Source organism: Chelmon rostratus, chromosome 2 (genome assembly GCF_017976325.1).
Source record: "Chelmon rostratus isolate fCheRos1 chromosome 2, fCheRos1.pri, whole genome shotgun sequence".
Taxonomy (NCBI): domain Eukaryota; kingdom Metazoa; phylum Chordata; class Actinopteri; order Chaetodontiformes; family Chaetodontidae; genus Chelmon; species Chelmon rostratus.
The window spans coordinates 4,061,851-4,074,135 of record NC_055659.1 but is presented as its reverse complement, the minus strand read 5'-3'; positions in this window follow the sequence as shown (position 1 = coordinate 4,074,135).

Below are 12,285 nucleotides of genomic sequence, written 5' to 3'. Positions count from 1 at the left end.
TGGGAATTTCTGGGGGTGAGCAACTTTTTTTTCACCTCTTAAAGGTTGTATTTTTCCAAAGAGCTTGTGTTAGCTTCATGGTGGCACTACAACCCACAGAAAGTGAGTTAAATCAATCCAACCTATGATTACCTAACCAAACAGAAATAAACCAAAACAGAAATCACTTACCTAAGCTCCTAACTACTGAAAACAGGAGCAGAACAGTACAAACACCCCCCCCCCACTCTGATGGCAGTCAGCACCCCCAGCTTCAGTTTATGGAATATTTTGACCCAAACATCTGTTTCACAACAAGGACATAAAGGCTCAGACATGCGGGTGATTAATAGAAGCTGGGTACTGAACACAGCTAATTTTCCCAGACTGTAATTTTCCCTCAATAGCTGCGGTTACATGAGCCTTTTTTTTTTTTTTTTTACTTTTCAAATCAAATCAACCGACTCCCATGAAAGTGTTTATATGAATGCTACACAAAATACTAATTTATGTCCTGTTTATGCCTCAAGGTAAGTAATCAGTACAGACAGAAAGTTCTTTCAGGCTCAGCACAAATCCAGTCATGAGTCTTTGTTCCTTGTTTTGATTTCATTTATACATTTGCCCAGAAAATGTGAAGGACAAATGCCACCACAGTCATGATTATTGCTCCCATGTGACCCGGCGAAAGCCCCTCTGTTCAGCTGCAGCACAGGGGTGGCTTGTGGCTTGAACTCTTGTTAATAATGTTAATTTTGCTGTTGTGTCGCCACAGTCTGAGCTTTAAATAACTGGCACTCCAGAGGAAGAAACGTAGCGCTGACATTTCCATTCTCTGCCTGCCAGCTCCAAGAATAGACTTTGCTGCTGAGAATTTCTTTTTCCATTTCATCTTCATGACAGTTTTTTGGCATTCACACAGAGAAAACAGCAAAAACAAATTCTGCATGTTTTTAGAATGAGTGTTTCATGGTACTCTCGCCCTTTGTTCTCCAGTTAAAAATAGAAATAGACAGGAAATGGAAGGGCAAAGCAAGTGAGCAGTGATGTGAAAATCAAATGTGACCAGTTTTGATCCCAGGATGTTGTGGTTACTTGGTACAGGCCATAGGGACACTGTATATGCACTTTTTTTCCATTTGTTTTTGCAGATTTTTCCCGTTTACTCCCATTTGGCACAACCAATTCCCTCGATGCTGCAGCCAACTTACTGCTAACTACTGTTTTCCTGTGGAAGGCTGTGTAAAGACAGGTGGCCCTTTTGCACACATTTTCATTTTTTTTTTATTTTTGCAAAAAACAAAACAAAACATGCCAGTAGTGCACTTCACCTGGGCATAATGCATGAGAGGTTTGCGCTGTGTCCCTCAGGAGGTCCACCCCCGACTGTACACGTACCAGCCAACCAGCAGGATCTGGCAGTTAAAAGTTATTATATACAACGCAGATTCAGAAAACGTCAATAATAATAATAATAATAATAATAATGTAAAATTAGCACAATATAGGAAGGGGATAGTTAATGGTTCTAGGATCTTATGTGGCCGCCAGTTGACCAGAACCTCATTTGCTGAAAGGCCTCGTGAATTTGTTTCCTATATTTAATATATGAAACATTTTTCCTTTCTCATAACTTTAAATGATAATTTGTAGTTAATAACAATTTATCTGTCTATATGTTAATGTGGGGCTGTTTTAAATTAAATATATATTTGAAAATATGTATTATCACCCACATTTTACATTTAATGGACCATTCCACCTTGACCTTCGACCCTTGCACGATGCGTATGCGTGACGCAGCAAGTTGATTTACCGTCAGACGGACAGATATTTCTGATATGAAGCGTTTTCAAAGTCGATTTGAGAAGCGAAAGAGGAGGAAGGAAGATGCGTAGTTCAAGGAGAAATTGCCCAAACTATCTGGAAAAAAAAAGCATCCAGCGACTCTACGTAAGAGCAACAAGTCGGTTAGTTGAAGTAGCTAAGCTAGCTAACGTTAGCAGCCCGGCCAAATTTAAGTTTGGCTAAATGCTAAAATGCTGACGGTGGCTCCTGCAGTGGTGACTTCTGCTTTGGTTACGCCCTACAGCTTCCTTCAGTAGGGTGTGTGAGGCCTTTCTGCTGTTTTGGACTATTTAATTCATAGTTGGGACTGCACAGCCTCTTTTAGCTCAAAATGTTTGACCTAGAGGAGCGCAGTGGGGCAGTGGTGGACCAGACCTCTTGGGACGGACAGGCTACGTGGACTGGTTTTATTCTGGACTGAGAGTAGTGAAGCAGAGAAGCTGAACCAAGAGCAGATTGTTGAGGACCTTCGGTGCACAAGGCTCCCCGACTGACGCAGACAGGTGAGTAGTAACAGCTACCGAGAAGGCCGTGAACAGCCGGTGCGTTGCCTTGCTAAGTAGTTAACATTATGTGTGCGTGCTGTGCGGTCTGTACAAGCTGATGTACAGATCTTTCCTTGTGTATGTGAGTTTGTGGCTGCAGCTGCTGTGGAGTTTATCTTGTTTGCACATCTCTGTGTTGTCTGCTTTGGACATATTTTATTTTGCTCTTAAAGTGACAGTTAATACACTTCTGTAGCCTAATGTTGAGTATTACTCCATAACTGATGAGCACTTTGTACTGCAGCAAAGCTATTTTCCTGCGGGGATCAATGAAGGTGTTTGAATCTGAATCTGAATTTACATCCGCCGCGGTGTCCACAGATATATTTATTTAATAGTTGGTCATTTGTGTTTGTCTGAACTTTGACTCTCTTCTAGCTTGTTCTTGTGAGGGCCTACAGAAACTATATTTTTAATCAGGTGCACACACAGACTGCAACATCTGTCAAGAAAAATGTAGGAGTTAATTGCTGGGTTGGACTTGCTGTAAGGGCTTGGTGGTGTGATGCTGTTCTAGTGTGCTGGATTGACATTGAAGGCAGGTGTAGCATAAAAGTGTTCTCTAAAATGAGGTGGCAAACACCTGAACACACATCGATGTATCGTGCTGTTGCTTGCTAGCTTACCAATGATTCCTCTGTCTCTGCTGGTAAAAGTTGAAGATTGATTGATTGGTGAATATTATGATGTTATTGGTTGACACTGGTTGGTTCAAGCTTAGGTGATCACGTGTCATATTTTGTTTTACAGGAAGAAAACTGGATTTTGATATAGGAATACGACGAGATGTATTTTTTTGTATTTCTTTGGGATATACTTACTAATATAATGAAATTACGAAATATAAGGAATTTTTCATTTCATCCCGACTTTAAAGTGTTGCTACATGATGATAAATGATCGTTCAACTGATTATGAAAATGATCTGGGAGTGCTGACTTATCAGCATCACATCTCAGAACAACCAAAATGTTTTCATAAACTCTTCGATTGATGTCTTCTTTCAGTTTTGGTACAGAAATACTCATTAATTTATGATGGCCTGTTGCTCACTGGTACATTCTTAACCCGTCACCCGGTGTGTTGTCTCTGTATTTACTAGGGCTGCAACTAATGATTATTTTTGTTGTCGACTAATCTAGTGATTATTTTTTCGATTAGTCACAATTATCTTCTTTGTTTACTAACACCTATTTTGGGCTTTGTTTAACCTAACTTGCTTAATAAGCCTTCACACCTGTGAAAGTTACCCTGTTATACTCTAACAATATATGTTTTTAAACATATATATATTAAAATAATGACACATGAAACATGTATCTGTAACAGCTGATATATTTTTGAACATATAATATCACTGTGACCACAACAAAAAATTTATTAATTAAATAATAAAATTTAAAGTGCAAGTGATAGTAAACAAAAAATCTTTGTAAACAACTAACTCAAAAAGCTGCAGTTAACCAGCCTTGCAGGTTGAAGACACAATAATGTTTAAACCAACTAAGGAGTTGCTTTTACTTAAAGCAATTAAGTCCATAAAAGTAAAAAAACTAAAACAAAACAAAACAAAAAACATCAATGTTGACAGTTGGTTGTTAAAATACCTGAAACAAATTATCACTGATTTTTTTACAGCTTTAATATGGAATTAATATGCTCCAAATCACACAGTTGATAAGTGAAAGATGTTTACAATTCAGTATAAACGCTAGTATCGACAGGGGCTGAAATAAAGTATGTCAAAGCAGCTTCGCCTGTGATTCATTGATTTCTGCCGTAAAATACGCATTAACGTAAGTGAACTGGCGTTCCCTCAGCAAGCTTCTTCCATGATTTTCCGGCTGATAGACGTACGACACAAACCTATTATGTACGTGCATCATAGGTGGACGGTTAATTAACCAGTTAGCTTTGTCTAGTTGCTTTATGATTTAAATAAATTTGCTAACCTCTACTACAAACCTGTCTCACCATTTTTTGTCATGGCCTACAAGCCAGGTCGTGATAATGTAATTTAAATAAAAAGCATCTAATCGGCATCACCGTGGCTCCGGGGTGTCAGCGTTTAAGGTGTCCGTGCATCGCTGTCGTGCTGCTATGAAATGATAGTTGAGCTTCACAGAATTTACATTTCAAGTGTTTCGCTGGATTATTTTCCGTGAAATGTTCAAACTTTGTAAAGTTTAGGTCGGAGTTTTCGAGCCTCTCCATCTGTTTGTTCCGCCATAATTCATTCATTCTTCTTCTCTGTTTCCTTGTGCGATGTAAACGGCGAGCGATACTGCCCCCAGCACTTCCTGTAGTGCACTGCAGTTACTGATGAGCACAAAGCAGACTGTGTGTTTTCATCATACATGATCAACAAATTTTTATTGTCGACGTAATCGATTACGTCGACTAATCGTTGCAGCCCTAGTATTTACTCAGTCATTTAGTATGTGCTCCTTTCTGGCAGCCAACACAGAAAAGATCTGCATGTGACAATGGAAATCAACCATTAGGTGTGGTGTGTCCAGACTCTCAGGTTTAGGTTTCAGCTGGTCCTCAGGTCTGTCCCCAGCTTTACTGTTCACCCTTGCTGGTCTAGAGAGTATGCCGTTACTGGTTGATGGAATGACTCCTTATGAGACTTGAAAGCTTTTGTAGCATTTTCTGGAAAAGTCAAACCTTCAAATTGCATTTGATAAACTCAGCACTGTCTTTCAATAGACTGACTCCTAATTGTTGATTACATGCTGTTTTGTCTTTGTAATGTGTGATTAGCACTGGTTTTGGCCTTAGTGCCTGACTTTTTGGTTGCAATGCCCCAATAAATTTGTATTTGTCACAGGCCAAAGTGGCCTTGCCCTGAAGAATGACGTTATTCCAGGCCTGTAACTGCTAGGAGAGTACATGCATACTTGTGTGTGTGGGTGTTTGTGTGTGTGTGTGTGTAAATTTGCATATTGTGTGCTATGGGTATTTAACTACTTTTCCATGTGTTACTGCTTTGCCTCTGTGTGTGTGTGTGTGTGTGTGTGTGTGTGTGTGTGTGTGTGTGTGTGTGTGTGTGTGTGTGTGTGTGTGTGTGTGTGTGTGTGTGTGTGTGTGTGTGCATGCGTTTTGTATTCACTGTGTGTGTGTGCATGCGTGTTGGACCTGTTATGTAAGAGTTGACTCTTGGGGATAATTAAATCAGCAGATGCAGAATGTACAGTACAGTATACACGCACAGTACCACGTTCTTTAGCAGAGTGAGTGGAAAAATCACGTGGACACACAGGAAAGTACATACAAAGAGGCTCAAGTACTTGCATTCAAACACAAACAGACACAAACATACACACTTTGAGTACATAACACATAAATGTGTACAGGCCTTTGTCTGGTAGAATGGGAAAGGAACCATTATTAAAACCAGGTGTTTCTCCAGTTGTGAAACTCTTCTAAAAAGTTCTTGCACAAGGTCCTGAATTGTGGATGACAATCTTGTGAATAGTTTGTAAATAAGAAAAGATATGAATCGTCTGTCCTGCTGTCTCATGAATTTGTAGTATTGGCACTGAAGTATCGAAATGAAGGTTCCAATAAAGTTCACGAAGATGCACCAAAATCATGACAGACCAGGAACCCAACATAAAATTAGACATTTTATTTTTCTTTCTTTTGATCTTTTCTCATGTTCTTCTTGAAAAGAGAAGTATAGCAGTACACTCTTTGTTTCATAGAAAATGAAGAAAAACAAAATGACAACAACAACAAAGTTATACATTTTATTTTCCCTTTTTCATAAGTTTTGTTTTGTATGTTCTCCCATGTTCCGGAAGAGTAATATTGTCATATAAAAATACTATATTACATAGAATAGAACTTTACACAATTTGAAAAGAAAAATACACAATATCAACGCATACATTATTAACAGCCCAATCCGGAATCGCAATAAGATTTAATGCCACTTGTCACCACATCTTTTGAAACTATTTAATGCTTAAATAAAGTCAGAAAAGTAATAGAAATGTCACAGGCCTGCATGAATCCAATAACTTTTATGGAAAAAGTGCTCATGTGATTTGTAAAGATTGCACTCTCATGACCAACAGGTTATAAGAGCCACTGAAATTTCATTGTTTGGAAATTACAAAACACAATCTTAAACTTTTACATTGGCTAGTTAACTGTAGTTATCTCAGGAGTAAGCAAAAGATTATCTTATCATAAGATGAATTTATGTGTCTGCTAAAATCTCACTGTTAACTGTAGTTATCTTGCCAGTTAGCTAATGGTTAGCTAACCTGGTGTGATTACCAAGTTTTCTGGGCAGAATCAGTTAAGTGATGCAATACTATGGATGGTTAGATAACTAGTTTTCTGAGCAGTGGGCTGACAGTTAGCTAAATGATCAGATATAATTATTGGCTTGTTAACAGCAGTTTTCTGGTAGTAAGCTAGTGGTCATCTTAATACTCTGGCTTGGTAACCTCAGTTTTGGATTTTCAGTTTTTTTGGACAGAAATGTAATTGTTAGCTGACCAGATATTATGCTTGTCTACGAACTGTACTTACAGTTCAGGTGTTCATCAGTATATCGTTGGTTAGATGACTAGGTGCTATTGTTAACTAGTTAACCGTTATGGAAGCAATAGGCTAATATTTAGCTAACCATTATCAATTGGTACCTATAGTTTTCTGGGGAGCAGGCCAACAGTTGAACAGATACTGTGGTTAGAAAACATTAAAAATCTAATCAAATCATCAGGCCCAGCCAAATACAGATGCCATGACTGAATTTTATAGGCTACTTTTGTGTACAGTCATGTTATACAATCAGCTTTTACAGTTTTAGCTAAGAAAATAATGGAATGAAAGCCTCCCCTTACCCCTCATGGTAATTGATTTGACAGAAAGGCGTGAGATCTTTTTTTCGTGTCTCCAAATTAAAATAACAAGTGACTAGTTTGCAATGCACAATAGCAACTTATGCAATCCCCCAACATGTGTCCAATCCCCAACAGGGACTTATTATAGAAACACACAGCAATGACTTGCTGTCAAAGCTCTCATTAATTAAACTCTCTCAGATTTCTCTTTGGAGATGAATAAAGTATCTATCTATCTATCTATCTAAGAGAAAACAGGAAATATGGACTGTAACGCTTTCCACTTTCCTAGCCTGGTTTTTCACTGCAGGTCAAAGGATTTGAGCTTTCCTCTTGGTCAGAAACCAGATTTTTTTTTTTAAGCTTTAGTTTAAGATGAAACTTAAAAATACATTTTGTGTGAGTATGTGTTTGACGGGTACACGCAGAAACGGCAGGCATGCGAATGTGCCTTCCTTGAGCTGATGATGTAATAAATGTAAGGTTTTTGCAATAACTTGTAATGGCATCATTAATGAAAACAGGCCAGTGTTATAAAACACAGTATACTGTGATAAAGTCTTCAGACTAACATTGCAACATTGTCCTCCCAATGTGAAATACATTAGTAATTGAATCATTTGGAATATTTGAAATACCAGTCAGTTCTTACATTTTCAAACATTATCTGTAAATGTGTAATTTGTTACATTTATTACATTATACAACTAGTAGGAATTCTTATATTTTCTTGCAGACTCATCCGTGGGATTTTGTTACGGTTACGGATTGGGCTTTAAACTGACCTTTGACCCAGAAATGCATAGGGAGTATGGATGACCACACATACATACGTACATACATACATACATACATACATACATAAAAACCAACAGAACGATTTGGAAGGCTTTTCTCAGCATTTTGGCTTTTTTTTTTTCTTTTTTGTTGTTGCTTTACAAAACTTTTTTTTTTGGCCACTTGACATTGCGTAAAAAAACACTTAGACAAGTTTATTCCGCCGTACATGAAAATACTTACAGTGCATGGTATTCAACAGTGTGCTTGTTTTGTTTTTTTTGTTGTAAGTGCTTGGAGAGAAGGAATCGTCCCGTTTTTGTTATTTATGAAAAAGTTGTCTTCCTCCCGCTCGCTCACAAAAACTGAGTTTATACTCTTTTCAGTCTCATCAGGGTTTCATAGGGAAGAGTTATCGGCCCACAGCCCTGAAAAATATCACAACTGTACAATGAAATGTACACCACCTAACTCTCTCTCTCTCTGTGACACACACACTCACTTATGCTAAAAAGGAAAAAAAAAGCTGACATCCATAGATTCATACATGTAAACACACTTGTATAGTACACACAGAAACATCAGTGTATGCAGAAGCTTGCATACTAATACAGTCATTTAGGGTTTGTTCAGACTGCAAGCAAATCACATTTGTTTCTCAAATCAGATTGGATGCAAGTGATCAGATCGGATTTGCGTGTCCAGCCATCGCCAACCTTTCTGCATGGGTTGCTCGAGTAATGACATAGGCGTCAGTGATGCGCCTTTTCAGCATGAGAAATGGAGATCCATCATCTAGCCCTCCAAGCAGTCGCTCTGTCAACCTTCGTGCAGAACTCCTCCACTGTGCCGTACCGCTCTAGCACCTCTGATGCACTTCCATCACTCTGGATTTGACATCACCGTTGTGTGTTGTGTCGTGAGTGACGCAAAAGAGCCTTTGGACACCCGAAATTAGATTACAGAGTGTCTGGACTTAGTCACATCTGTAGAAATCTGATTGGAATCGTCCACCTCCAAATGTGTTGTTGTTTTTCTTGTCCAGAAGACTATAATATCAATCCGGATACAGCCAGAATTTGCAAAAATGTGAATGTGCCAGATTTGGGCTGACAGTCTGAACAAGTTCATACACACACACAGACCAAGACACACATGGGTGTTTTTAAAGGGGGCAGCTGGATTCTAACTGTATTATGTAACAGCGTGAGGAAAGAGTGAGAGACGTACAGAGTGAAAGAGAGAGAGAGAGAACAGAGGTTGTGATTGTTCCTGTCGAAATGTTTTGCAATCCTTCAGAGGACAAAGTCTGTTTTCTGTCCTCTCTTTAACATGCATGTTCTCACGCATTATTCCTGTGTGTCTCTATGTTGTCTGTATTGTCTCCCTCTCTCACATTTTTGTACCCTCACGTATTAGTTTACGCTAATGTGCTTACATATGACATCCGTGCACACAGGAACATGTGTTAAAAAAAGTTATCTTCCAACCTTTATACACTCTCTCTCTTTCACACACATACACTTGTGTAGTAGGAGGGGAGCGACAGCCAGTCTCATTTCTGCTAATCCACAGATAATTGGGGCAAAGACTTTTGGCAGAAATAAGAGAAAATCGTGAAAACAGGAGGTGAAGGAAGTGGAAAGAATCCGCTGTTACCAAACAGACCAAAAATAGGAGGTGGGAGGGTTATGAAAAGTCATTAAATGATAGGTTCACATTCAAGTCTGTATTACTACAATATCCACATGCCAGAGTTGCAAAGTGAGTGAAGCTTTTTAGGGTGCACTGCTACAGCTTGGATAGGCGTGAAATTGTACTGGATAAATCATAAGTGCAAAAGATTAACAGCTGCATTAGAAAATATCTGGTCCTTTTGATTAAAGAAAGTTGCATTGGTGCATTTCGGTGCAAAACATCCATTCACAGATTAAAGTTCTGTTTTGTTCTCAACTGCACTGATAAAGTTTTTTTAATTCACTGCAGCTCTCATTCACACCTTTGACTTGCTTCAACTGCAAAGCAATAGCAGCCATGGGCATTGTAGTAATTACGCCAAACTGACAGCCAGAAGGCTTACACAGTTTCAGTTTGCAAAATTGAGCGGGCTACAGCATATACAGTATATGCACCCTATCAGACACACCCACAAATATAGAAATGTACTGACGCACATGTACATGCACATCCTAAACACAGAGGGAACGCAACACAGCTAAACACACAGAAACGTGTGAACAAACACATAACGATGCACACACACACACAAACGGCTTTGTTCCACGTCCTTATGTCGTCTGTGCATGCTGTGTGTGAGAAGCGTGTGAGAGACTTGTTCTGAGTCAGAACAGCTTGATACTTCTGATCAGCATCCTGACAAACTTTATCTCCATGTTTGCGGATGATGCCCTTATCTTTGCTCAAGATTTGTGCCACAAATGGGCCAGTCTTTCCTACAAAGACAAACAGCAGTAACATTTTAGTGTGCAGGGTAGATATTACTGTAGACATCATTTGAAGTTCAGTTGTCTAAATAGTTGTCATAGCTTGTTATTAATAAGACTGCTGACGATTAGTAGCATCTAGTCACATCTTGCAGGAGGAAATACACCAGGGAAAATTATAAATGGAGCATATATAACATGCTTGTCTGTTTACTGTAAAGATAAGCCATGTTGGACATATCTGTCCCTATCAGCCTCATTTCTTCTACCATCTGTTTTCACTGGAAACTTGCAAACTTAAGCTCTGTTTGTTGTTGGACAACATTGTTTTATTCCTGTTTTGTGTCATATGAAGCAATTGTCCTCCAAACCAGCCTCAGTGGCAGAGTTTTGATGCAGCTAAAGACCTTTGTTGTTGGTATTGCAATGACACTAATGTCTCAAAATTAAAGTATTACTGGATTTTTCATAAATCTTTAATGGCATAAATGTTATTTCTAATTATGCTGAATCTCAACACTAATCATGAGCTCTGATGTTTAATATGCAAACGTGGTAGCTACTGCTCTTTGACTTTGTAAGCCAACAATTGGCTGAAATGAACCCAGTGCTCTCAGACAACTGTAGTGACAGATTCGGCTATGTAGATGGGCAACCGTCCCAGCAGACCAAAAGTAAAAACCCACATAAAAAAAAAGAACAATCAGTAATCTTTCTAAATGTTGCAGGACAATGTTCTTCTGTTGGCAACACAGTTTCCTCCAGGACATCTCTATGAACACAACTCCCCAATTGTATTGCAGCAAAAGCTGCCTTTGTTAATAAACTCCATGTTTCGTGAGGAGAGTTCCCAATTCCTTCAGTTCTTTCTCGTCGCTTTGATGACTGGTTTGCACAAAAACAGTTTGGCAGTTGTGATGACGTCATTGTCTCGACCTTGTAATAATGGCACAAGTTTAATTTTTTTTCAAAATGTCACTGATCTGATCTGATGATGTGCAGACGTATCCAAAATAGAAGTCCACCTTCATGCAACAGCTGGAAAAACAGCTAAACTTGACCCCTTCAGAAAATACTCTAAGGAATTGCAGTGGAGCAGCAATATTTGAGCAGACTCAGAGCAGCAGTATGGACTTCTACAATGGCCACATCTACGTAGACCACAGTCACACTATTTCTTTATAAATCGTTGGTTCAATCTGCTTTTGAGTCCGATTAGCCTTTTTAAAACAAGTGAAATTTGTAAACTGAGCGTGGCAGTTTCTCTCTTTTATCAATACAGTTTTGCTTGAAATTTCCTAAAATCACAATGTTGTGTAATAAGGCAGATCCCTCTGGTACCATCGGCACTAGAGATTTCTATGAACCTGTGGCCTGGCATTAAAAACAGTTGAAATTACCTCACCCAAATTACAGGTTTTTATTCATTTGTTTCACATTAAAAACAAGATTTAGAGAGTCAGAATCTGCCAACTAAGTGGTTGTTTATGATGGAACAACACTGAGGACTCCAAGCCAGCCCTCAGGGAAGTGTCTCTGGTGTTTTTTTTTCTGCACTGTGGCTGTACTTCCATAGAGAAATATACTGTTTGACAGCGGTTCAACCCAGTGTGAATAGAAGGGGATGACTGTGAGCATGCAAATGTGTGTGTAGGAGTCTCTGTATTTAAGTAGAATTATTGCAAGCCGGTGGAGTGTGTGTTTGGGCCAGTTCCAGTAGATATAACTTTACACTTCATCACCAGTTTATGTGTGTGTCCTGCCTGAGTGTGACAGAGTGAATGCATGTGTGTATGTCTAGAGATTCATCTGTCTTTTTGTGTGTGTGTG